Consider the following 26,809-nt stretch of genomic DNA (forward strand, 5'->3'; position numbering starts at 1 on the left):
GTAAAATTATGGAGAAGATGATCCTTGAAGTTATTGAGGTGCCCCTGGGGGACATTGCAGTCACTGGTTCCAGCCAACATGGGTTCATGAGGGGTAGGTGCTGCCTAACAAATTTGATTTCCTTTTATGATAAGGAAACCTATCTAGTTGACCAAGGGAAACCAGATGATGTGATCTTTTTGGACTTCAACAAGGCTTTTGACACGGTTTCCCATAGGATCCTACTGGACAAAATGTCCAGCATAAAACTTAGCAAAAACATCATATGATGGGTGAGCAATTGGCTGACAGGCAGAGCTCAAAGGGTTGCGGTAAGTGGGGCCACATCTGGCTCGCGGATGGTCACTAGTGGGGTCCCTCAAGGCTCTATTTTAGGACCAGTCCTCTTCAATGTAAATGATTTGGATGTAGGACTAGAAGGTGTTTTGAGCAAATTTGCCAATGACACCAAACGTGGAGGAGTTGTGGACTCTGAGGGTCCAAGGAAAGGCCTTGCAGAGAGACCTGGACAGATTGGAGAGCTGGGTGATCACCAACCGCATGAAGTTTAACAAAAGCAAGTGCCAGGTCCTGCACCTGGGATGGGGCAACCCTGGCTGTACGTACAGACTGGGCGACGAGACGCTGGAGAGCAGCCCTGCAGAAAGGAAACTGGGGGTTGTGGTTGACAGCAAGTTGAATATGAGCCAGCTGTGTGCCCTGGCAGCCAGGAAGGCCAACCGTATCCTGGGGTGCATCAAGCAACAGCATCGCTAGGCGGTTGAGGGAGGTGATTGTCCTGCTCTACTCTGCGCTGGTGCGGCCTCACCTCGAGTACTGTGTGCAGTTCTGGGCACCACGGTACAAGAAGGACATTGAACTGTTGGAGAGTGTCCAGAGGAGGGCGACAAAGATGGTGAAGGGCCTAGAGGGGAAGAGGTATGAGGAGTGGCTGAGGTCATAGGGCCTGTTCAGCCTAGGGAAGAGGAGGCTGAGGGGAGACCTCATCGCGGTCTACAACTTCCTCCTGAGGGGGAGTGGAGTTGCAGGTGACCTATTCTCTGTAATCACCAGTGATAGGACCCGTGGAAACGGTGTTAAGCTGAGGCAGGGGAAGTTCAGGCTGGACACCAGGAAGAGGTTCTTCACCGAGCGAGTGGTTGCACATTGGAACGGGCTCCTCAGGGATGTAGTCACTGCACCAAGCCTGTCTGAATTTAAGAAGAGATTGGACTGTGCACTTAGTCACATGGTCTAAACTTCTGGGTAGACCTGTGCGGTGCCAGGAGTTGGACTTGATGATCCTTATGGGTCCCTTCCAACTCGGGATATTCTATGATTCTATGATATTTGTTTAGATACTTTTAACAGAAGTAAGAAATATGCTTTTGTAACAGAGAAAATATCTCATGCCACTTCTTCACCATCTCCAAAAAGGCAGTTCTTTACATTTGCTTTTTCTATTAGATCCTTATATTAAATCAAGCCTGTGGTGTCCCTCTTCCAACGGTTTTATCCTGGTTTTATTTATTCTTGGTCAGCCGTAAGTATGCTGCTATTACTCAAACAATGCTGATGTAATACTGAGAAAATGAGACCATATTGTTAACAACTGTGATTTTATTATTAAATCCTGGAATAAGACATATTTATCTTAAAGTTACCTTCTGGAATCAAGAGAAAAATCTGGACAAGAGTTGAAAATCTGAACTTCATGTCATAATACCATACCACAGCTTATAAACAAAACCTATTTTCTTCATAAATGATGAGAAAACATCAGGGAACATAGAAAGACAACTGATTAGTTTTTTAAAACTTCATTTTCAACCTAAATACACATTTTTGAATGGCTGAGTTAGGTAACACATACAGATCAGCTACTATTCTCAGGATGCTTAAAAATCTGGACACTCAGTTCAGTGACTGGAGAAGGTGTCAGCTTGCCAATATTCTGCTTCCTCAGACAGAAACAGACAAAATTTGGGTGAAGTTTACAAACCAGTTGCATGCATCAATAACGCAGGACTCTACCACCCAGGATTATCCTGGTGACTCCCTTGGTGAGCATGACAAAGTGGTTCTAAATCCACCACCTCTGAATTTCTCTGATTTTTTTCCCCAGAGAAGAAAGGCATGGCCTTTCAGAGCAGCCTCTGACAATCAGGTAGAAAAGTCTGAGTCATAAACCACTCTGCCATCTAGTGATAACACTTTAATTCTGCTCCTCGGCTGAATAAACGTTCAAGTATGCTACAGATGGATTTCTGTGCAAAAATCTCTGGCTTACAAGGCTAGTTGCAGCTTGTGTCCTGAGAGACAGGAGACAAAGAACTACAAGACTTAAAGTCTTATTGCACAATATTGGGATTTTTACACTATTTACAAAACCAGGATTCAGACAAATTATTAAATATATAGATTGAAGATGATGCACTACCCACGTTAAATCGCAAGTCTTCTGCATGCAAAGCTCTTTTTTCTTTTTCCTGGAAGCACCTGATGAGATTCTGTAATCAAGTCACTGTATCTTTGTTCTTGTTTACTCACTGAACACATAAGGGCTTCTGCCAAAGGTCTGCCTTGCAATACAATATTTATCAAAACTCTTGGTTTACCAGAAAATATAGCAATTACATAATGGCTTTATAACAGTGATTTGGTGTGGCAAAATCAACACAAACTTTCACTGAAAAAAAAATAAATATGTATATATTATTTTATATATATATCCACAAAGTCACAAAAAAAAAAGACCTTTCCCATTTAAAATAAAAAATATGTTTTTCTGAGAATGCACATCATCCTCTGAGATAGTATTTGTCTCAAAAGTCCTAATTTTTGAAAAGATGGTTTAAAGTTATTGCTATCTCCAGATACTGTGTTAGAAAAAAAAAAATAAATGTTCCTAATCAAACATGCATGGACTGTGATACAGAATCTGGGTACCTAAGTGGATTTTAAAGCCAAGGAAAAATTATTTTCCTTGCCGATTTCCAAAACAAAAACCTGCACTTCTAATGCAGCTTTTCTACAAGCAATTTGTACTTTTAGGCCCAGATTATTCCTTTATTTTTTCCCACTGTCACCATACAGCATTACTATTTGCAACCCACGTGTCACTAAGAGCTCTGTAGCCGGAGGCATTTAGACCTTCTGTGCCCTGACTCTTTACAGCTGCATCGCCGCTTCCAGCTTCCTCTCCTGAAAGAAATGCTTATTAGATTACCGTTCCATGTCAGTATTCTGGCACTTGCACAAAGGCTGACCACAGGGCTGGGCAGAAGATCTGCTTTCCTTCCCCTCTTCGGGCTACTCAAAGCTCAGAAAAGATGTATGGACTGTGTAGATCCCTGCAGAAAGGAGTCATTCTTGCAAAGCAGCACAGAATCACTACAGCAGCTATTTACCCTGGCTGACACTCACAAGTGTGGGAGCAGCAGGAGAGGTTTTTGTCCAGATCCTGTAATTAGGGACTGAGGGAAACCAGAAACAGACTGTATGGGGAGCTGCAGTCAGAGGTAGGTGAAGCTGACTCACATCTCTTTATTCCTCAGGAAGGATAATCAAACTAGATTTGATTTATGTGGGGTCATCATAGCACAGAAAGTCAGGAAGAAAAATGGCTTGAATCAGCTTCCTAGCATCTCGCTGCTGTGTACTGGGTAAGCTTGCAAGCAGGAGCCGGGCAGGCTGAGGACACAAACAGTGCAGGTCCTCCTGCTCAGTCTCTGGGAACTGGAAACCCAACTAACTGATAGCACTGAACACTGAAATTCTCTCAGTACTGATTTTCAGTTGTCTGATTGAGAAAGAATCCTTCTCCTATGATAATGGTATTTTTTTGAAGGTTTTTGTCTGGTCGGTGCCTTCTCTTAAGTCCTTGTGACCTACATACAAACATGATACAATTAAAGCCCTCTTTCTCTTTATTTTTTATGTGACATCACTTGGCTGAGCCAGCCCTGGAGTTGCTGAGGCCTTTGTTTTGTTTTCTCACACAAGGTCAGATATGATTTTTTATAATACTCTGTTATCTTCATAGTGAAAATGAACATTCAAATCTCTCTCAAAGAAATACAGGGTTTAGATGCTAGCTAGCAGTGGCATTGATGGACACACCCTTGCTGCTGTTGCTATCCTGAAGTATTAAAAGAAGAAGCCCAGAGTTAGGCATCCCTCTGCAAAAAAACAGGACTGAGGCAGACGGGAAGTTACTGTGAGCTCCCACATTGCCACTGAGCACCAGTAACTGATACGCACCTTCCCCGAGCTGCTGGCCAACATGCAGTACAACCTGCTAACCTAAATCATTTTCACTGAGACACTTTGATGAGGTTTGAATGGCACAAAAAATTACTCTAGGGATATGGAATCCAACCCCCACTATTTAAATCAAGATTGGTAGGATCATTACTACCTGATGACTGTTCATTAAGCCTGGGTGAGATAAATTTGGAAGTCAGTTGAACTCCCAGTGGCAGGAGATTTGCTGCAAACTGATTTCATAGTGCTAAGGTTTATTCCATTTGGAATAGACTCAAGCTTTGAACTGATCTCTGTCTGGATCGCTAGCTGGAAACAGAGAGGCATCCTGCTTTTCCAGAACATGCAATTCACTCCCGCAGCTGGCATCATTTTGACAAACAAAAATAACCAAGAACTGAGCTGCCCTGCAGGAGCCTCTGCCTTGTGACTTGTCCCTGCAGGTTAGAGTTGAACCTCAGTCCTGCAGCGAGGGGCACTGTCAGGGCTTGAGCTTTACCTGTTGGCTGGATCTAAACAAAGCAGCGCAGAGCCCACTGCTGTCAGTCTGGCACCTTTCACCAGCCCTACGTTATTCAGCAGTTAGAGAAACAACAGGCATTTCAGCATAGTAGGGGAGAAGCAGCTGGCTAGAGGATGAAGGAATAGAAAGAAGCAATTATACTATTATGAGTATCAAACAAGCCCACATCACTCTTACTTGTGCTTGGGGGTGCAAGGCCAGCTCATAACCACCTTTGTTGCTGATTGTTTTTTTGACAGAAATTGCTCCCTAAACAGTCATGTTCAGTGATTATTTGTCTCCTTCCTTCTTCCTCTGATTACAGCCAGACTGGGATATCCCTGATCTGCATAGAAATGAATATTTTAAAAGTCAGTGCTGTCCTCAAAGGGGCTTGTGCACCATTAGGTCTCCAGATTTACTGCACTAGCAAAGAACACTGCAGCAATGAAGCAGCAGCAATAGTCTATAACAAGGAGAAAAGATCTAAAAGAAAAGGATTTTGTCTTCACATGTTCATAACTAAAAATTAAAATGATCATTGAGGTCCTATTTTTAATAAGGAATTTTCACCAAATTTTGTAACCACACTGACAGAGCCAGCTCTATATTACATAGTAATACTTCTTGATTCAGCACCTGCGCTGTATTTTACCTGTGATCATGAACAGTGAACCACTATCATCAAAAAGCAAAGTATATTGAAACATGATGTTTGGTGGGTTACTTTCTTATATTAAGGCCTCATGTTTTCTAAGTCTGCATGGGAAATTTTCCCACAGCCAACAGCAGCTTGTGCAAAATAGTAACTGTGCTGTGATGCTTGACAGTAGCACAGATTTTCCCAGAACCACTGAGAAAGCAGAGTTATTAATTGCAATATGTGTACCCAGGCTGATACAGTTGGCAACAATGGTAATGAGCGTACCAAATTGTGTTCTTACTGTGTAAGATATGCCAGGGTCTCATCACCTGCTTTCAGAGTTTTGAAGTCCCCTGCCTATTTCCATATTGTTAATTATCTCAGTCTCCCTGCAAAAGAAAGTCCAAGTCACAGATCAAATCTATTCCCTTCTGGATGTTTCACTTTACATTAATCCAAAAGCAATCACACAACATAAACATCTGTCCATTTCTCCTCCCTGTCCATGGCTCTCATACCTCTCTTTTAGCTCTGCTCTGCTTTTCAGCCCTGCTAAAAGACAAGCCCTGAAATCCAGTTACATTCAACTTTGACTCATTGGGTGGACCTTCTCTCGCACTGCACCGTCTGCAGCTTTGTGGTTGTTTTATGCCTATGACTGTTTCTACGTGCTTAACAACTCTCTGAATTGACTCATATTTTCCATCATTTTAGGAACAATTCAAGAGCTTATTTTGGCTTGACCAGATCTGACTCACCCTGGGTGACCTCAGAAATTAGAATCAAATTCAGATTAGTGTAGAAAAACTAAAACTATAGTCAAATTGCAACTACAGTAAAGATGTAATTGCATCTTTACTAATGTGACAAAAAATTCCTGGCCTCCAGTCTGAACATATAACCAGTGTTTACCTGGTCTACCACTGGTCCAAGCCTGCAACAATTAGCCACTTCGGTTTTATTCTAAGGCAAAAACATAATGGGTATCATAAAGCTCTTTTATACTCAATTATGCCGTGGAGAAAGAAAAAACTTAAATTACATAAATGTCACTATACCACAGAAATATGAAATTTAAGAAATTCATTCATGCACACGTACTTTGGAGTTTCAATCCATGATGAAAACACAGAGAAATAGCATAAAATTCCCCCAATTACAAGGTATTAAAATAGCCATCAGCATTTTGAACTATAAAATACTACTTTTTACTGTGTACATGTTCAGTTATTTGTCTGTCAAGCTCTAGCTGAAATCTATGCGAGTTTTGCCTGACCAGAGACCTCAAGGAACGTAATACTCAAAAACAAGTAAACAAACAAATGCTTGTTATAAAACAGTTGATTAAAAGTACAAAAAGTCTACAATATTAAAATCTAATGTCCTTATGATTATGCATTTAGTAAGACTTGCACAATCTCTAGGCTTAAATAAGAAAAATAAGTTTTTCTCTTCCTGACTAGTTCCATTTTGTCTGACATTTTGTTAATTGTTTTGGGACACAGACATATGCTTACATCATGTGTATGATTCACTATACCCTTTTTGCCGCAGAAATGTATCACTTGACAGGACTCATCATGAAAGCGAAGCTGCATTTCAGAACATTTTTGTCATTCCAATGGATACCAAAGCAGAACAAACAGATCACCCAGACATACACCAGACTGAAGAACAAGGAGGACTGGTGACAGAACATTCAGTAAACATAACATCGAACTGACACAGTATCCAGTGACAGGGGGATGGTGAAAGTAATACCAAAATTGCAGTAGTGTCCCAAACATTAATTCCCTAGACTGCAGATCTAAAAAGCACAAAGAATGAACCTTGTATGCAATGCAGATTGCTTGGAAGCAGAGTTACAGCTTTAAATTGTTCTCAATCTTTTGCCCATAATAAATAGAATGACATGGTACATTTTCTTTTATGTATTTATTAACAGTTTCCCTCTCTTTTTGTTTAGTTTGAACGTAAATAAAGGAAACCTTTAGTCTTGCAAAAAAGCAGGCATATGCCCTTCCTTTTCAGAATGAAGCATCACTTTTGCTGTTTGATTTATACATTTTTAAAATTAGTATAAACTATTCTGGGAAAACCAGTTCTGGTTTTGCAGCCTACCTATGCTGATTAGAAGCATGGCGTAAAATAAAAATGCTTCTAACCAACCATTCCAGTGAACAGAAATAAATTTAGGCTGGCAAAGGTATTGTTTGCTAGAAGAGTATGTGTTATTGGGCATGGTGGTTTTAACTGTAGTGGGAAGGAACTCCATCTGTTAAAATAAACTAAGATATACAGTTACATCAGCATATCCTAGGTACTGCACACTTGGCCCCTGTTTTGTGATAAGCTTCCACATGGGGAATTAGATTAGTGTAACTAGACAGAAATGCATCATAACTATACCAATACACAAAGACAGTGAAACAACTGTTGAAGACTTGGATTTTTCTTTCTATTATTTGTTGGGTACATGTGAAGGGATAGTTTCAGTTGGACAACTTTGGAAACAAGAGAATTTGTATTATAAAATATGCTAATATTGCATTGTCCTTTATAGGTAATTCAAGGTTAGACAATACTGCTATTGCCCCAGTGAAATAACATGTTTATACATTCTGTACTATTTTCATACATCCTACTACCATTTAAGAATCTGCAGTACCCACCGAGCACCACTATTTGAGGTTCCTTCCCTAAGGCAGACATAGTACTTCACAACTTATTTTCTAGTATTTAAATAAAACAGAAAAAAAAAAAAGTGGTGAAATTGTGAAATTGAGCATATGCCTAGAAAAATACAATGGTATATGCTTCAATTACAGCATTGAAACTCCTGGCATACAGATACATTGTAAAAAAATACTATACATTCTCAGTAGACTCTACACTGAGAGTTGCTTTGACCAGCCAGAAAGAACAGGACATTAATTAGCACACAATAAAATACATTAATTAGTACACAATAAAATTTAAGTGTTTCTGATAATCTCTGCAATAGAAAAAATGGGGCTTCTGCAGCTTTAGAAGTCACTTGGCCAATGGAAGAATGGCAAAAATCTGAACTACCTCATTCCAGCTTTCTGACAGAGACACACAAAGTCCTGACTTCACCCTTACCATCAGGCTCCAGTGGCCGTGCACAGCTCTGGTGAACAGCTTGACGTGGTTGAAAGCACTCCACGAGACAGTGCAGTCTTCCTGTGTACGTCCTGGTAACGACCACCTCTAAAATGCAACAGTTCAAATTTCACTGAAGTGTTCTGAAACCCTGTTCAGTGTCCTAAAATAGCCTGTCAAAACTCTTCAAAATTCCTGCTAACAAAACAACTCTCTCTGAATATAAACTAGAATCCAGTTTTGCACATTATACTTTGGCAAAACTTCCACTGATTTCAGTTGTCAAACAGAACACAGACAATAATCATAACAACAAATGCTGGAGCTGAAATACGAGATCCAGCCGCTCATATCTTATGAACTTCAGTTAAAAGGAACACACACCACGATTTTTAAATTGTCAAAATCACTTTCAGCTACGTTAATCGTGTGCCTTTAGAGTTCCCAATGGATAGATATGCAGGAGCCATGGCTAACCACATGCTGAATGACACTGAGAGGTGATGTTATGCCTTGGTGTTTGTAGTTTTATGGACTAGTCTGTGACAGGAGCAAGGAAAAGGCCTTCTTGGAGTGATGCAGTCAAAATGAAAACTAACTCCACATTCCCCAAACTTTTGAGCAGGCAGCATTCATTATCTCGCAGATTTTTCCACTGATCACCATGTGTCCTCATCAGCAAAGGAATAATCAAGCCTATTACATTAATAATCTCTGACATCATTTTGTGGACTGGCTGCCAAGCACTTACCCTGACCTAGCAAATCACTGTGGCTTACTGACCACAGTATCAGAATCAAAACCTACTTTATTTTGGGAACAATTGAATGTTGTGTTTTTTTTTTTTTTTTTTTTTTTTTTCTGTAGCTGAAGGCTTGAGTTAAAGGGACGATCTGAATGAAAGCAACACAACAATTTCCCAACCATTGCCATCTAAGCACACCCTTAAAAGAAGCATCCACTGGCTCGAGGGATTCACCCTCTTGATTTGCAAAACATTTCCAAATGGCTTTTTTTCAAAGTTACATGTTATCAACAGGTGACCCAGTAAATGCAATTAAGGTGACCTGACTTCATCAAAGGAAGTGGATTGCCATGGGCCATCCTGATGAACTGTCAGGAAGGCAGGCTGACCTTGAATTCTCCATAAATTGATCCTACCTGAAATTAGATTAGGTATTGGGTAAGAAAACATGCAAATCAAATGTGTAATACTGGTGGTGGACTTTTCCTTGAAATGCACTTAGCACAAACGGTTCTATGACTTCAGATCCACAATAGACCACAACACTTTTTGTTGATAAGAATAAATATGTGTAAGAGAAGACAATGTGATATACTGCAAAAAGCAAAATTGTTTAAGATCTAGACACGATTAACATTTTCAGAAGTTCAAATGGCAAGTAATATAGGACACCATTTCTGTATGGTTATTTCATCGTGTTAATGACTGAACTCTGCAGTCATGTGGCCAGACTGCATCTTAAGTGCTCTTATTTCAGGGGACACTGAAAGTCACTGCACGCCAAGCATATTGTGCTGCCAATGTGCAGGGACTGTTTGTGATTTGAAAGCAGGACAACATTTTCTCCTTTGTATACTTAATGCTCACAGGGTTTTAGCAAAGCAAGGTCTCTACACATTTAGCAAGGGTCCTCATTAGGGGCACAAATACAAAATTGCTGATGGAATTACGGCACGTGACAACAAAGCATTACAGCATAGTTCTCCTTTTTATTAAGGGAAGGAAGGTATTTCCTACCTGAAACTAGGAAACACACCATTCTTCAATTCAAATGAAATGCTCTGCACACGAAAGAGAATTGAAGAGATTTTGCAAGATTAACATAATTGTTAAAGATGAGGTGGGATGACATCACTTAGCTTCAGCTGCTGACACTATATGCATCCCCTTAGGCAACTGAAAAGATGGCAACAATCTCCTCAACTAGTCCTCATTTTGTGGGAGGAAATGAAAGGGGGAGAAGGACCTCAATTTGAAAAGCTAAGGATTTGTATGATCATCCAAAGAAAGTGAGGACATAAGGACACAATGATCCTCTCTTCCTGCCACAATCTCCTTCTCTAAAAAACTTGATCAAGATCAATCTCTGTAGATTATTTCCTTATATATTCCTCCCTCAATATCTGTGGTATTTCACAGTCCGTAATAAATTTGAAATTTCTATTAAACAATAGGGTCCATTCATTATTATTATTTTTTAATCGAGAATGCAAAAATACACAGAATAGCCAGAGACATGCACAGTCTGATGTATGTCTTCAGCATCACAAGAGCTGAAAACACTTGTCTATTACGACAGCATTTCTTGACTTGGTAAACCACGAACGTCGGATGAGGCCTGAGGAAGTAAGAGGGTAGATAAAGGAAATTCTGTGGAAGGACAGAAAGAAAAGATAGACAGACAAAGGAAGAATGAGAAACAATCCTCTAGTAAATTGTCACCAAAAAAAAAAAAAATCCAGGAAAAAAAAAAAAGTCTGGCATAAAAAATTGTTAACTGCAACTTTTTATTCTGCTTTTGGTCAAAGAACTGAGCATCTGACAAAGAGATGAAATGTGTACATCAGCCGCAGACATTAGCATACACAAATGGGCCATGACCCCTCCAACTGTTGTCAGTGCTTTGTGTGCATGCGCGCTTGCAGACACCATGAGGGACAAATTCATCCTCAGTGTAATCGGATTAAAAAGTCAGTGAAATTACATCAGAATGAATATTACCCTGAATATCTTTGTATTGATGTGATTATATGTTATGGGAAGACTCCAGCTCAGAGTGGCGTTTTTGTCACATGAGACCTGCAGACCTCAATACTAGCTGCCTTGTTTTTTCCTTCCGTCTTTTAAAAAAAAAAAGGAGAGCTTAACTGGATGACATTGCTAAGCAGTATTCTACAGCTTTCATTACGGGTTTGGCCTTTCTAGGTAAAGAGGAAAAGCCAGAAAAACTTGGATACATTGTAATTTATGCCACAACCCTTTCAACAGTTTCCAAACCTTTATCACAAGAGGAAGAAAGAATCAAGTTAGCATGGAATCCTAGGCTCCACAGTGTCTCCATTTTACAACTTTCAAAACATTAAAAAATAATTTGTAAATGAAGATACAATTACAAAAGGTACCAGTTATGATTGGCATGCAGTCAATAAGACAAGACAAAAGTTATTCATTGGGCTAAGTGTGATTTCAAGAGGGACAAGTATAAGTACACTTTTGAAAACTATCTGGAAAAATCACAATACTTTTTTTTTTTTTTCTTTTTTTGATGTTACTGTGGTGCTTAGCTCTCTGCCTTGTAGCCAATTCATATGCAATTGTTGCATATAAAGCAACATCTAGTCAGAAAATGCATTTACCTTCACTGTCCATTTTATTGAAATGCATCCAATTGGTCATCTAAACCAATTAGGAAGAAATCTGAATGTGTCAATAACTTTTAAGGACAGAAATTAATTTGGAATTCAGGGAATGACTGGAGACATCTGAGAGACTAATCATCTTGTTACTGTGTCTTCGTTAAGGGTAATAGTTAGCAGTTACAAAGCACTATTCATCCTCAAGTTGTTTTTAAACATTCATTGTAATTAAACCACATCATATCTCTGTGAATGAAAAGTTATTGTCTGTATTTCACAGCTAGCAACCCTGAAGCTACAAATAACTGATAAAAAGGACACAGTGTCAGATATGTGTTGGCAGCTTAGCTCTGCTTCAGCTAGGGTAGAATGGTTCCAAATGAATAATACTCAATGCTATTTCCTTTACTGTCCTGTATCCTTACACTGTGCCAGCACAAAATCCTAAATGATAACAGACTACGTAGGATTCATATTACTATACATAATTGAGGTCAGTTGCCATCCCTGTTATTGCTATTTGACATGAGGTTTATTTCCAGGGACCAGAGTTAAGGAAAAGCCACACCTCAACAGCTGAAGGTGCTGTTAATCTTGGCTTCAACAGAACTTGCAGATGTAGAACACAGCCTCAGAAACACTACTGCATTTCCATAACCAAAGAACAAGGAATTGCTTTGATATATTTTTATTCAATGCAAAACAGATTTTTGTAATTTCATGTCCTGTGTAGAAGAACTGTATAGGAAATACTAAATTAACTGCCATGCTAGCTCTCCTATCTATAAGGTTAGGCCCCCTGTTTATCACTGGAGCTAGGATAATGTTGCCAAACAATGACAAATGAGTTAAGTTTGTGCATACCATATCAATAATGCATTACATGTCTGGATGTCAGTAGCAGATGCATTTCAACCCACAAGGTATGTCAAAACAACTAATTCTTGAACAGAGCAGCCATTAATTTGAAATAAGTATTTTCACACAGAAGGATGGATCAGGAGAGGAACAACATTTCAGGTAGGATCTGGGCTTACTATTCAAGGATAAAAATGCAACACTTAAGTGTGATACAAATAATCTTTCTGGTACTGCAGGAGAAGCTGCATAATCTCTCAGTTCATATAGTTACTTGTTACATATAGTTAGAAGAGCTAATACAGCTCATGGAATTTATACACATGAACGTAGGAAATACTGCAGAGAAAGACCAGACAAGACTCAGGAACAACTTTAAAGGTAAAATGAAGACCAGTGCTTAAGTTTCTTCTCATTCAAAGAGTGGTAGTATTAACAAGCTTGCATGTTCCTAGAAATAAGGGGAAAAGAGAGAGGGTAATTGAAAAAAAAAAAAAAAAAGGAAGTACTTAGAAGCCCCAACAGTCTTTTTTTCTTGTTTACTTCAAGGTCTGAGGCAAGACTGTCATTTTTATTTATTTATTAATTTATTTTTTGTCATTTTGACTTTTGAAGCACTACCCAGAAGTTGTTCCAGACAAAGATGCTGCAGCAACCAGATTCCTTTATCAATTCAGCAGAATAATTCCAGAACAACAAACAGGCTTGGGGAAGTAATACTGTTCAGAATAACTTTACAGTATAAAAATCCAGTTATCTATTTAGACTGAACTCTTTGCTGTGGTAAGTCAACTCATAGCAACAGATATCTGATTCTAAAGAGCACAGACATATCTACGATGTTATCTTTTGTGCATATAACATCTGACAAAATATTCTAAGTTCTGCACAGCAAATCATCTGTATGCCCACAAAATGAGTTTCCTTACAGCACTAGTATGTTCCACCCCTGCCAGAAGATTTTTTTTTTTTTTACCTGTGGGGCTGTTGACATGTTGAGGTGGGTGCAGCTGCATGTTTGTTCTACTTTTCTGAACTGGGCAAAGGTGAGACATAAAACCATTGTTAATTCACTGCGTTTTAGATATGTAAGTATACAATTGCCTTTGCAGGAAGAGACCTGTTCTGCCTGCAAGGCCCTTAATTCACATAGTTTCATAGGTTAAGCTAACCTGACACCATCTGAACATGTCCACATACACATGCTGTCAAGTTAGCTCCTGACTGGCCTCGTGTCATAAAGAAGAGGCATCTTTCAGATGCAGACAGTTATCTGAAAGGAAACGGATTGCAATCTAAATTCAATTTATGTAACAACATAATGTTCATGATTTTGGTGGCTGATAAACTGTTCTATGTTGAATTCTACGAATTGAGTTCTATTATCCAAAGGTATAATTTACCCATTATTCCAGCCAGGTCTATTTCTCCTTCAGAATGTTTTAAAACCACTCATACAACGTCACTGAGTGGTGTACAGTTTACAGTCAAATGTCTCATCTAATTTAGAAAGCTCTGTTTCTAGATGCATTGTAAGACATATTTCCACACTGATGTTACTGCAGCTGCCCACTAATCCTGCAATTATATCATTTTGCTTTGGTCTTAGCTCTTCACTGTAGGCCAGCAGGCAAGTCTCTGTGACAGACTATAACAAGTATTCATTTAAGACTATCATCCTTCTCTTCCTTTGTTTTTTCTCTTTCAAAGAACATAGGCTATGTAAGTCAGTTCTGCAAAACAACTTAAAAACCAGTGATCGTAACAAGCATTTTAAACACCAGCTCAATGCAATATTTAAGAGGAAAGATAATTACTAACAGCATTAAAAATTAAAAAGAATTTAAAAGGAAGTGTGAATAAACTGCTTGAGAATTACACAAAAGAACTAGATATACTTGACACACCTTCATCAAATTGAAGGTGTCTCAAGTGTTCATCATTTAGAAAAAGACAGTCTTGTTCAATGTATATTATTCATAGGTGACTAAGAAATATATGACTACAGAAAAAAGACAGAACAAAAGGCTGGATGAAATAAGAGCTATTAACAAGGACGAGGTCCAACTACAGAAATAAAAGAATTCCAGCTGATTCTCACAAATGAGCTGTAGCTTTGATGCTGAGCAGATGTGAACCAAAATCCTCAATTTAATCCAGTTACTCTTACCTAGGCCTGCTGAGCAGTTAGAGGAACATGGCGGAGTTTTCACCACTGCCAATGATCTGCCATGTGACTGGAAGAAACACCTTTAAGTTTTCAAAATGACCACTTGCTTTGGACATTAAGGACCTCCACCAACTGGCTTAACATCTGCTTTCAAAGGCCCTAAAAACCTATAATGACATTCTAATAAATGGGTTTAATTCCTACCTTGAGGGAAGGAGGTGCTGGTACATCATATCTTTGAATATACTTCTCTATTTTGATGTCAGTGATTTAACAAGTGACATAAAAATGTTTATTAACCTGTGCTTTACCAAACACATTTATATTTATGAAGGGGAAATTGAGAATTTATTCATTTGCTTTTTCATATGAAAAAAACACCTTATCTTTAAAGGAAGGCATATCCTGTTTCACTCAACAGGCACATTACATAGAATTTAAAGGTAAATATTCATATATTTTACTCTAACAACATAATACTATACAGATAGCAATGCAGGTGTTCATAAGAACTTTTGGGGAAGAAGGCATAGGAATAGCAGAGAAACATCTGAAGAGTACTTTCACTTAGAGCAATTTGGTCCACTCCAAACAAAAACATTTTAAAGTGGTTATGATCAAACACAAACAACTTGCAGCACTTTAACAGATTGCAAGTAGTTGGCTGAGACATAGACAGTGGATTTCATTCCTTTTTTGTTGTGAAATGAATAACATTACAGAGTAGTAAAATATACTCCTGGTGAGGACCTGTAGAAGAGCTTTCTCTTCTAGAAGAGAAATAATGTTTAAAACTAGTGAGGTCTACAAGGTAGTTTAAGTGAATTCATACAGGCCGTTACAGCAACTTGGGTTACACGGGGCCATGTGTTAAATCTGCATCCCTTAGTTACACATCCGTATCATTTACAAGTTCGTTTACAAGTCCCATTTGAGTTAGGCAGTATATGGGCTTAGTAAAAGAAAGACGTAAACACCAAAGTGTGTAAGTCAAATACTCAATCTACCTTTAAAATGGCTTATCAAGCTTTTTACCCCCTTAGTCCAGTCATCAGACAAAATTGGATGTAACACTAAGTGCTAACATTTTCTAAGAAAAATAGAGGGATGGCAATATCCTTCTGAAAACATTCTTTCCACTTCCATGAGTAACCGGCCTCCCAGCATGTATGCAAAAACAAAGGAGTTGACTGATTGCCTGTTTAGGTAGAAACAAAACAAAACAAACATAATCCAATTTGTAAGTAGTAGTTGTGGCCACCCTATTCAGGTATGAAAGTTTCTGTCCCTATCTTTGCCTCTTTATCACGTCACTAAACACAAACTTGAATATAGGTGCACTCTATTTCAGATTTCAGGACAGTACATCTCATATATATATATATATGTATTTATTTTACCTGCAGCAGCAAGGAATTCTTCAACAAGAATTAAAAGAATTATTTAACATCTAATCAACACTCTGCAAATAACTAATATTAAGCCAAACTACAGAAAGAATCCTAAACAACAGATTTCATGTCAGGTATTTTAAAATAAGAGGAATACAATAATGTGCAGAATCCTCTGTTAGGTAATACGATTAAGTACTTGTAATTGAGAGTCTAATGTTTCTGCCAAATACCAACCATTATTTGATTATTGCTTTTTCAGTTACCCTGACATACAATAACATTTCTTTTGCCAAAAAAGAGGTGGCTATCAGTAAATAGCGAACATCTTTTTTTCAGAAACGCTATGCAAACTCTTTCAGCTCCCTTTTTCTGGTACAACCTGTGCTCAACCTGTAAGAAAATCTAGTTGGATGTGATCTGATAGACACAATGAAGCCCACGAGCTGTTACAAAACTGCTAATGGGCTCAAAGGAATTCGAAAGATTTGGTATACTTGCAGATTTACAGCAAATATTTGTATAATATTTTCTCTCGCTGTTATCTTTATATGGGTAACATATGGATAAGGGATATATAAATATTCCTCCATCTTTCATAGTTCTAAGATTCTTTAACTCATGTGAAATATGTGGCCAGAAAAACTTCAATAAATACTTATTGCTTTGATTATTTGCATCAAACATTCCAAGGAGCTTTCTCACAAATTGCATTCTTAAATAATTAAGGGAGATTGAAGGAAAAAAAAATTAATGGAGTAAGATGACGTATACATAGAGAAAATAATTGTATTTACACCCTAATTAGAAAAAAATAACAAGTCAAAGAACAAAAGACAGAATTTGCATGGGTAAGAACAGAAGAGTTAGGCAATGCCAAAAGTAAGATTGGACACATCTGTTGTCTCCTGGTATGCATTTGTTTAGATAGCCTTTAAATAACTGGTTGTATTTTTCAGTACTGTATAATTCATTTTTCAAACCTTTAGTCAAATAGATTGGTCTATTTCTGAGAAAACATTCTGAAACTCACTTGCATATAGAATATCACAAGATCTATTGCATTGAATGAAATATAATTTGTGATCATTTAATCATGATGCAATTTTGTTTTGCTGACTGGAATGGTTGAGACTTGGAGCCAGAGCGCTTGGCTTTTGATAAATTAGCCTTTCATTTCCATTTAATCACTTTACACTTTTCATACAAAACTTGAAATTTTCTCTTCCATAGGTGTCTCAAAGAACTAGTTTGTAATGCAAATACTTACATAGCCTTAGTTACAAGTAGCTCCTTTCATGGTAGAAAATACCTTAATAGCCATGCATAACGCACAGAATGTATTAAATTAGACATTCTTGACTGGAACTCCAGAGCCAAGGAAGGAGGAAACAGATTTAAGAATCTGTTCTGTATTGCTTTTGATGCAGCATCAAATCTGGCAGAACACTGCTACTTATATAAATAAATCTCTGGGTGATTCAAATGCATCATAATCATAGCTTGATGCAGTACCTATGATGAAAGAGGACATGATGACAGGGAGATAAAGCCACAGAGAAGCTTCTAAACCTGTCTCCCAGATGGGCTAGAACCTAACCCTGTTCCAGAGCAGGGCTTAGAACGTTCCAACTGTAACTTAAGGCTACTGCATTCAGTTCAACTAAAGAGAAAAAACAAACAAACAAACAAACAAACAAAAACACATACACAAAAGAAAATATCAAAGTCATCAAGACTAATATCCTAACTCTTGGAAAAAATAATGGGAGAAACTTTAGTTGCCTCTTTTGCATTTCCTGTTAAAGACAGCACCTCACTTGAAGGGCTTGTTTTGCCAGGGAAACTGCGCAGGAAAAAAAGCTACTCTCTGATACCCAGTCTGGATCAGCTTTCTTGGTGGAACGAGCTTCAATTATTCTTGGATAACTACTTTCAAAATACACAGAGAAAACAGTGAGTTTAATTCTAGAGTAGGTATTCCAGTTCAAAGAGAGCCACTCAGAGGATAAAGCCTCAAGCTAAAGCTGATTAACATTAGCAATATCCTGCCCTCAAAACAAACCCTGGAATTGTTGCTTGCTGCTATGCAAAGTAAAAGAAAACTCAGTTAGCAACTAGAACCACAACTACAGAGCCCTCCACACTGTATGACTGTAGCATCAAGGGCATCTCTACTGATGCTAATGCAGTCTGTAGAGATTCCACCACAGTTGCAAGGGTACCTTGCAAACAATTGTTTCAGGTAAAATTTCACTATAAGAAAAAAAAGGTGCATGGCAAGGCCTCACTTCGGAAAGCCTTATTCCATCAGAACAGAGCATCCATAAAAAGGATTGTTCCGTAATACTTTTCATGAGCAAACTCTTCTGCTGCATGATCCATTACTCAGTGGTAGGATGCTGATGTAGCACTGATTCAGGGAAAGACTGAGTCATTTAGTAAATCATTTGAGTGTTCTGTAGGGATCTGCTATTCAAATCTAGGTAAGGCCCAGACCTGTTTACCATGTCAGTGTGTAACTGACACACACTATGCCAAAAACCTCACTGAAGGAAAAACAAACAAACATAAATAAGGAACGATTAGTTTCCATTTAAAGTTTTCTCTTCAGTTTAAAAATTGAAGGGGTAAAACTCCACAGAATACAGAATAGTTATCTATCAACTAATTTCTGGTAGAATGTCAAGGGAGATGGTACCATCAGGCATCAAAGAGGAAAGGAGCTAGAATCTAAAAACCAAAGGGAAGATCCTGAAAGGATTGCCATGGTAAATGCTTAAATAAACATAGGAGCCAAACCTAAACAAGCATTCTGCTAAAATAAGCTTCCAGCAAACCTATGGACTCTTAATGCTTCAACTGTTTTAGAGTTACAGAGTTAGCTATAACTACAGTTAAAGGACTCTGAAGAACTACAGGAGAATTTCACAACTAAGTGTCTACACAATGTTCTTGGCAAGACATAGTAGCTCTTTCATTCCCCATCAAATCTAGGAAGTTTGATTAGAAATATTTCAGAGTTTGAAAACATTCCTTTGATTTTCCCATAAATTTATCATCTTGGAACTGAGATATAAGTTCTCACTTGTAAAAATCTATAAATGTGAATGGACACGTGATTGGGATACAAAAGCAGCAGCTAGACATGGTAAAAAGGAGCATATACAAGTATTCCTATTAATAAAATTTAAAATAATTATGTTGAGCCACAAACTTAGAACAGAAGACCATATCCAAGGCAGAATATATAAAGGTTTGCATTCCCACAGAAGGGAAGAGCACTGTTTAGAATACTTGAAGCAAAATGTTTCCCTTTGTATTAGATTTTTTTTTCAGTACCACCTTTTATTTATGCTAAAACACTGAAATTCTTGCTAAAAGATCATCTAAAACTTGAGTAATGATTTATTCTATTGTGTTCATTACACAAGGAAGACTTTAAGCAAGAAAAAAAGAATTTAATATCTAAAAGAAACAAGTTCTTGATTTCTCCAAATCTTAAATTCAGTAACAGTCCCCAAGCATGCTGCTCTTGGCAGTAACAGAGTCACCCAAAGAGAATATCCCAGTTATAATTTGCAAAACATGGAGAAACAAAACACACGGCTTTGTTTTAGAACAGGAAAACTAAACTTTCCTAAAATCACTGGTGAAACTTAAAAAATAATAATAATTAAAAAAAACTGTCGAGGAAGAACAATTCTGTAATACTTACGTCTGTTTAAAAAACTTAGATTAAAAAAAAAAAAGTTTATTTCTGAATAAAGAATTTGAAATTGTATTAAGTACTGACTTAGTTACAAAATCAATAAGATCTGAAAGCCTTTATGCTTTCATGAATACTTGGCCTTAGTGCTCAAACTGAGACAAAATGCAGCTAGATGCCTCACCCCATTGGTCACTAATTGCCCTACCAGACACTCGTTAATGTTTGCAGACCCTTCCTTATCTATTCCAAATACAGCAGTGCTCACGATAATCACAATTTTAATGTTTAAATTGAGAAATGAGTGTACTTAGATAGTCAGAAGGACAGATGTAAGGGGGTGTCGAGAGGCAGGAGACCTTTTCTCCATTAACACCAGTGACAGGACCCGCAGGAACGGGGTTAAGCTGAGGCAGGGGAAGTTTAGGCTTGACATCAGGAGGGGGTTCTTCACAGAGAGGGTGGTTGCACACTGGAACAGGCTCCCCAGGGAAGTGGTCACTGCACCGAGCCTGTCTGAATTTAAGAAGAGATTGGACTGTGCACTTAGTCACATGGTCTGAACTTTTGGGTAGACCTGTGCGGTGTCAAGAGTTGGACTTGATGATCCTTAAGGGTCCCTTCCAACTCAGGATATTCTATGATTCTATGTTCATCCGAGGAGATTTCAAAGCTAGTTTAGAGTACCTTTTTGAATCACTCTCCTGAGAGTGTTTCCTTTCTCCACACAGAGCTCCTAAAATGGCTGTTTAATTTACGCACCTAAAACTAGGTCATATAAATACCTCCCATTTTGGCTAAGCTGCTCTTGAAAAATGAACTTTCTTAATCATCTAGGTCCACGTTTACCAATTAGCATATTCCAGACCAAAGATACCCTGTATATCAGAGCAGCAGAAGAGAAGTACTTTCCTGCCTTACGAGCTCGATGAACAAGTCAGATGGGCTGCCAGTGCACCACGAGGTTTGCACCTCCAGCAAGAAGGAACTGGAGCATTTCATACCCACCTCAGGCACAAGGCAGTTCATGTGCTGGCAGAGTAGCATCCTAGCCCAACAGCTTCTTCTGGGTACACTGATACATCTCATGTCCACAACACTGCAAAGGCTCATGTCCTGAGATGATTTGTGAAACTCTGTGAACTCTACTCTTCAATTCTTTGATTACATCTTAGACTAATTTTGCTTTCCTGACTCTCCAAGTCTCAGTGAAATTGATCACTCTAGCAGATCTCTAGAAAAATGAATCATAAATGAATTCATTCATTCCACACCACAACTTTTAATACTGATAATAAGCACCTGTGGAAAAGGAAGGACTAGCGTACATGTGTGAGAAGAGAACTGGCACTTGATCTGTTAAGAATAAGTTATAATCAATAAGTTAATGATTGAATAATAGTGATCAGGGTTTGTGACAGTACATACCCTGCTTTTAGTGCATGTTAAGTGTAGGTCTTTTTCTTTAGCTTACACTACTGAAAAATTTATTTATTTTTTGTTAAAGACAGTTAAAACGTATGTACCCTTAGAAATTAGACATAAGGCTTTTGATCCTGAAATATGAAACATCAGTATTAGCGATTTTACATCTTCAGAATTGTTTTATTTTATTTGAATGGAATATGCGGAGATATGGCGTAGATATCACAAGTACCTACAGAGGCAAAAATTTCAGAGGATGGCAGAAATCAGATTACAGGATAAGGCAGGAAGTAGTTTCAGACCCACACTTCTTTAAAATTATAAGAGAAGTGCGAGACATGTCAGCAGTGAGCTAATGCCAGTGCTTTGCCCCAAGGGCTCACTTACATTTGCAATTTTTTTTAAGCAACAGAAAGAAATTTAGCAATGTAATTAACTTTTCAAGTTCCAGGGTAGACTTCTGGGGTACACATGCACACATACAGTGAGATTTTATGAATTCTTTAAAACCATTCATAAACCTAGTAAAATAAACTCAACATTCTTATAGCCACTAAAATCAGTTACCAAACATAAATGGAATGAGGGACTTTTTTTTTCCCCTCCACAATCAATAATGACGTTTGAAAACAGTTTAAACGTACAGAAAATAACTCCTAAGAGCGCTACTTTCCCAACTTGTTATAGAAGCACCAAGACTGCAGCATATGATCAAGACCCAACTTTTCCTTTGTTACTTGCTTATACTTCTCTGCCTTGCTTAGATACATGAGCTTTCCTTGGTTACACTTTTTAAGTAGGAAAGCCTTGAATATATCACAATAGGAGACCATGACTTGGAAGCACTGAATAATGTTGCAATGGATTTAATAGCACAGTATGAAACTGTAGTCCCTAAACTCTGACTTGCAGATAGTTTTTGACACCCTCAAACCTTGCTCAGGGTTACAGGAAACTGTTGCTGCTATGGCAGCCACAGGAATCTATTGCCACTATGATCCAAACTGACCAAGGGAGAAACCTTATGGTTCCCATACTGTGCTATGTCTCAGCGCTGCTGCTGAAGGGCCAGCAAAGACTGGAGCTATTGGTTGTACATAATGCAAAATCCCTTGTCCTGTGGAGCCACAGAATCTCAGCAAGTTTGTTACTACTTCAAAGTGTAAGCCTCTAACTTAAAAATCTTTCGTAAGTGTCTAGATACTAGAAAAAAAATCTGCTATCCTACCAAGACACTATAAACACTCCTTATAAATAATCCATAAAACGCATAAACCCATATATCCACTTGCGAGAAACACTCCGTAGCCAATAACTTAGGCTCAGGCGAGGATCTCAGTGAAGTAGTGATTTATTCGCGATTGCAATGGCAGGTGCCCCACAAGCAGGAGCACACCTACCGGTCACACAGTACGGTTTATATACTTTATTTCTCAATGACCGGGACCCTCCCCTGTTTCCCCATTGACTGGGTAATCCAGGTTCACAACCTATCCAATGCTTCACAAACAATGCATGGCCTTCAGTTGCTGGCCTGTTAAATTTCAAATTTCTTTTGACTTTTTTACTGTTTGAAGTGGTAATGTTTCTTCACTTATCTGACTTGACACCATGATCTTCACCTAATTGTTCTAAGGAGTGTGGTTGTCTGCATGTTACAAGGTCTCCTGCTAAGTTTTCTTATCACTGCAAGCATATCTCAGTACCACATTACTTACCCTTTAAACAATGTAACTCTGCAAAAGCAACATGTTTATTCCCACAATTCCTCCCTTCTTTTCTTTTTAAATTGTTGATTTTCGCAAAACTTTTCTCTAAGGTGTAATTTGGTAGATATATTCCTCTTCACTTTCTTTGCTTTCCATCTCCTCTGATATCACCATCTTATCTGAGTGAGGTGGTGGCTCCATGGTCACTTGTTTCAATAGTGCACTTTCAATTAACCACTGTACTAGTCCTTTTACACAGGGGATAATGCAACAACCAACAGCTGTCAAAACTCCTGCTACTATGATGAAGGATGTAAATATGGACACTACCATCCCTTTCCGTTTATCAAACCAAGATTCCAACCATCCAGTGATAGAAGTGCCTGTTCCTTATTTTCCTGCCAATTCACTGGCAAGGGTGGTAAGCCCTTGCAATGCTCTAGTTACTGTGCCATCCAGGGCAGTATTGTTGGGTACAAAAGTGCAACAGTGGTTGCTCAGTATCACACACACACACCTCCTTTCCCTGCAAGCATCATATCTAATGCTATTCTGTTTTCCCAAGCCATTTTGCTGGTGGCATCCAGTTGTTCAGCAATTCCTCTTATCACATCCACTGTATAATTTATGAATCTCTGCTGATTATAATAAATATAATTAATCCAATCCACATTCTCATTGATTGTTACCCACCAGAACAGTGACTGGAACCCTACAGCAGTTTGATTCCTGGCTTTCTGTTCATCGGGAACTCCTCTAGGCACCCCAATAGAATCTATGTATACTCTTACCATCAAATGATACACCTAAGCTTCTTTTACTTCTTCTGGGTATTTGTGATGCTTCTCTTTCAAATGCCAGGGTGAAAGGTATAGCTAATTGAACAAGTGCACAAGTACCTCCCCAATTAGATGGTAGGGTGGACCGTAAGATCTTCCCTCCACAGTACCACCAGAGATCTGCCCCGGGGGTCTCAAGTCTTGAGCAGTTTCCCATCAAGTCCTTAGTAGCGTTCAAGGTCCTCGTGCACAAGGCAAATTCTCCCAGATCCTGGGTACCACTCACACCCTGCCGTGAGAGGCACACTGTATGGTTACCTATAGCTGTAGAGAATGCAGGGGGAACCCTGATATTGCTATCATGCAAGGAAGGGAACAGCAAAGAGAGAGACTTACAGGCCTCATTTCCGCAGGCAGTCTTCTCTTGGTACAATGCAATCATACACCGCATCTCCTGGGAATCCTTGGTCCACCCCAATGGGAAGGGCACTATCAAGGCAATCGGTCATCCCGAGGCACAAGCATAGCAATTGCCATGGCTGAGACTCTGGACGGTATATTTGACCTATTCTATCCAGGCATTCACATCCCCATACCCTGTTTCAATCTCAAATGTTTGAACTGCTGCATTTCAAAGAGGGCCTCCTGTTTTCTCTCGTTTTCTCCTTGAGTTTCTCCCTTTCTCTGATGGCAATAGAGGACCGTTTCCATACAGCCATTCTCAATCTGGCTGTTGGGTCTCTCCCAGTTATTTGTTCTCTCTACTCAATTGTTGTTGGACAATTAAATCTCCACAAGCTAACACCTCACAAGCATCAAATATGACAGATTGTAGTACATAACCCTCTGTCACATCCACCCATATTTTTACAGGGTATCCTGTCTTACTATCATCTGGTCATGTCTTTTCCAAGCTGCCAATTGACTAAGGCCTTCTGAGGCCTACAATCACTGAAAAAATAAAATTGATTTTTCCCTATCATTATTTTTAAACCTTTTGTTTCCAAATAATCATCAATACAAAGAATAAGATGTAAACTGCTACTGTAACAACCCCCCCTTGGGAGCACTTAAATTTGTTATAGGTCTGTCCTTTCTCTCAATCACAAGTCACACTCATTAGTTGTGAAAATAAAAGGTTAGTTTACAATTGTAAGCTTTTATCCCGCTCAGAGTCCACAATGAGATTTTACTCTTCAATTTCAACTTCCAACGAGTCTTCTGTAGGAACAGCTTCCCAGGTACTAGGGTCAACGGATGTCTTCACTCGAGTATAGTTAGTCCAACCTTTTTCCTCAGTTCCTATGGCTGTTTCAGTGGTTAGTAGTACTTGGTTAGTAGTGGTTTGTGTCCTTCCCATTCAGGCTGGAGTTGATCCTTTCCAGGTCCGAATCAGGACCCAATTTCCTGGTTGATGGTGGTGAATGGGGAATTCCAAAGGTGGGGTTTAAGCCAACAGCCCACGGGTCCTGAGAGATGACAAAGAAGAGGACAACTCCAGAATACAGTTTTTAAGAAAACTCTCTTGTTTCAAATTGTGGTATCTCATCCCTTCTGCCCAGATAGTGTAATCCAAACAGCATCTCATATGGTGAAATTCTTATATCCTTCCTTGGTGCTGTTTGAACCTGTAGAAGTGCTACAGGTAAGCATTTTACCCAAGGAAGTTTGGTTTCTAACACTAATCTAGTTAATCGCTTCTTTAACGTCTGGTTCATTCGCTCCACCTTCCCAGAAGAAGAGGGGTGCCAGGGGGTGTGAAAATCCCACTCAGTCTCTAAGGCCTGCATGAACCCTTGCTGTACTTGTGAAGTGAAATGACTTCCTTGATCTGAATCAATGTTTTCAACTATCCCATATCTAGGGACTATGTGCTCCAGTGATACCTTAGCCACTGTGATCACAGTGGCAGATACCGAGGGGAAAGCTTACACCCATCCAGTCAGATGGTCAATTAGGACAAACAAGTACTTAAGTCTCCCTACTTCAGGTAACTCAGTAGAGTCTACCTGTATACTTTGAAAAAGTCGAATCCCTGGCTTCCGTCCCCCTCTAGGTGGGTTATGGATGACCTTTTCATTTACCTTTTGATACGTGGTACATCCTCTGCATATTTGCTTCACTGAAGTGTATATTCCTACACAGACATACACGTACTTGGCACATCACACACTGCTTGCACCTCCCAATGACTCTCTTGATGTAAAACAATTAATATTTGCCTCATTGGTGCTTTATTCAGCATTTCTCTCCCATCAGGGAGTATCCATTTTCCTTCAGACTTCATGGCTCCTGATTCCTTAAAAAAAAATCTTTCTTTTAAAACTTTTTAGTTTTTTCTTAATTTTCAACAGTTCCCTGAATCCTCTCTGGATTTATTCTTCATTTTCCTTCAGATATTAAATGCCTTAAATACCTGACTTCTCTTTCTACATATTGTAACTTATTTTTCAATACTCCCAAGCCCTGCTTTCCCGTAAAGTTGAATAGCTTGTTAGTCGCTTCCTTCACAACTCTTTTCTCCTGTCCTGACAATAAAAAAATCATCTACGTATTTGTAACAGTAATACCTCCTTGGGAGGTTGCAATTGCTCCAAAATCTGTTCTAGAACTTGCCCAAATAAATTGGTGGCCCTGAAAACCTGAGGTAAAACTGTCCACCTATATTGCTGCTTCTGCCCCCATTTCAGGGTCTTTCCAGTCAGAAGTGAATATATCTTTGCTCTCAGGGCCTGAGAGCACTCCATTAATAACATTGTTATTCCAGTCTAACAATTTACTATTTGAATGCCCAATTTCATCATCAAATCCCTTCCCAACAAGTTAGTCCTTGCCTTGGGTACATACAATAATTGCCCAGTGATCATTTTATCC

General features: G+C 38.8%; 1 long non-coding RNA gene across 2 annotated transcripts in view; it reads right to left on the reverse strand.

The window, feature by feature from the left end:
• LOC137864260 (uncharacterized) overlaps window positions 1–26,809 on the reverse strand; it is a 37,597-nt gene that overhangs the window by 1,763 nt on the left and 9,025 nt on the right. For both annotated transcript variants that reach the window (XR_011101398.1, XR_011101397.1), the window contains exon 5: window positions 10,276–25,404. This is a non-coding gene — a long non-coding RNA (uncharacterized lncRNA). The remainder of the gene's footprint in view (window positions 1–10,275; window positions 25,405–26,809) is intronic.

The sequence above is a fragment of the Anas acuta genome, chromosome 14 (genome assembly GCF_963932015.1).
Source record: "Anas acuta chromosome 14, bAnaAcu1.1, whole genome shotgun sequence".
Classification (NCBI taxonomy): Eukaryota; Metazoa; Chordata; class Aves; order Anseriformes; family Anatidae; genus Anas; species Anas acuta.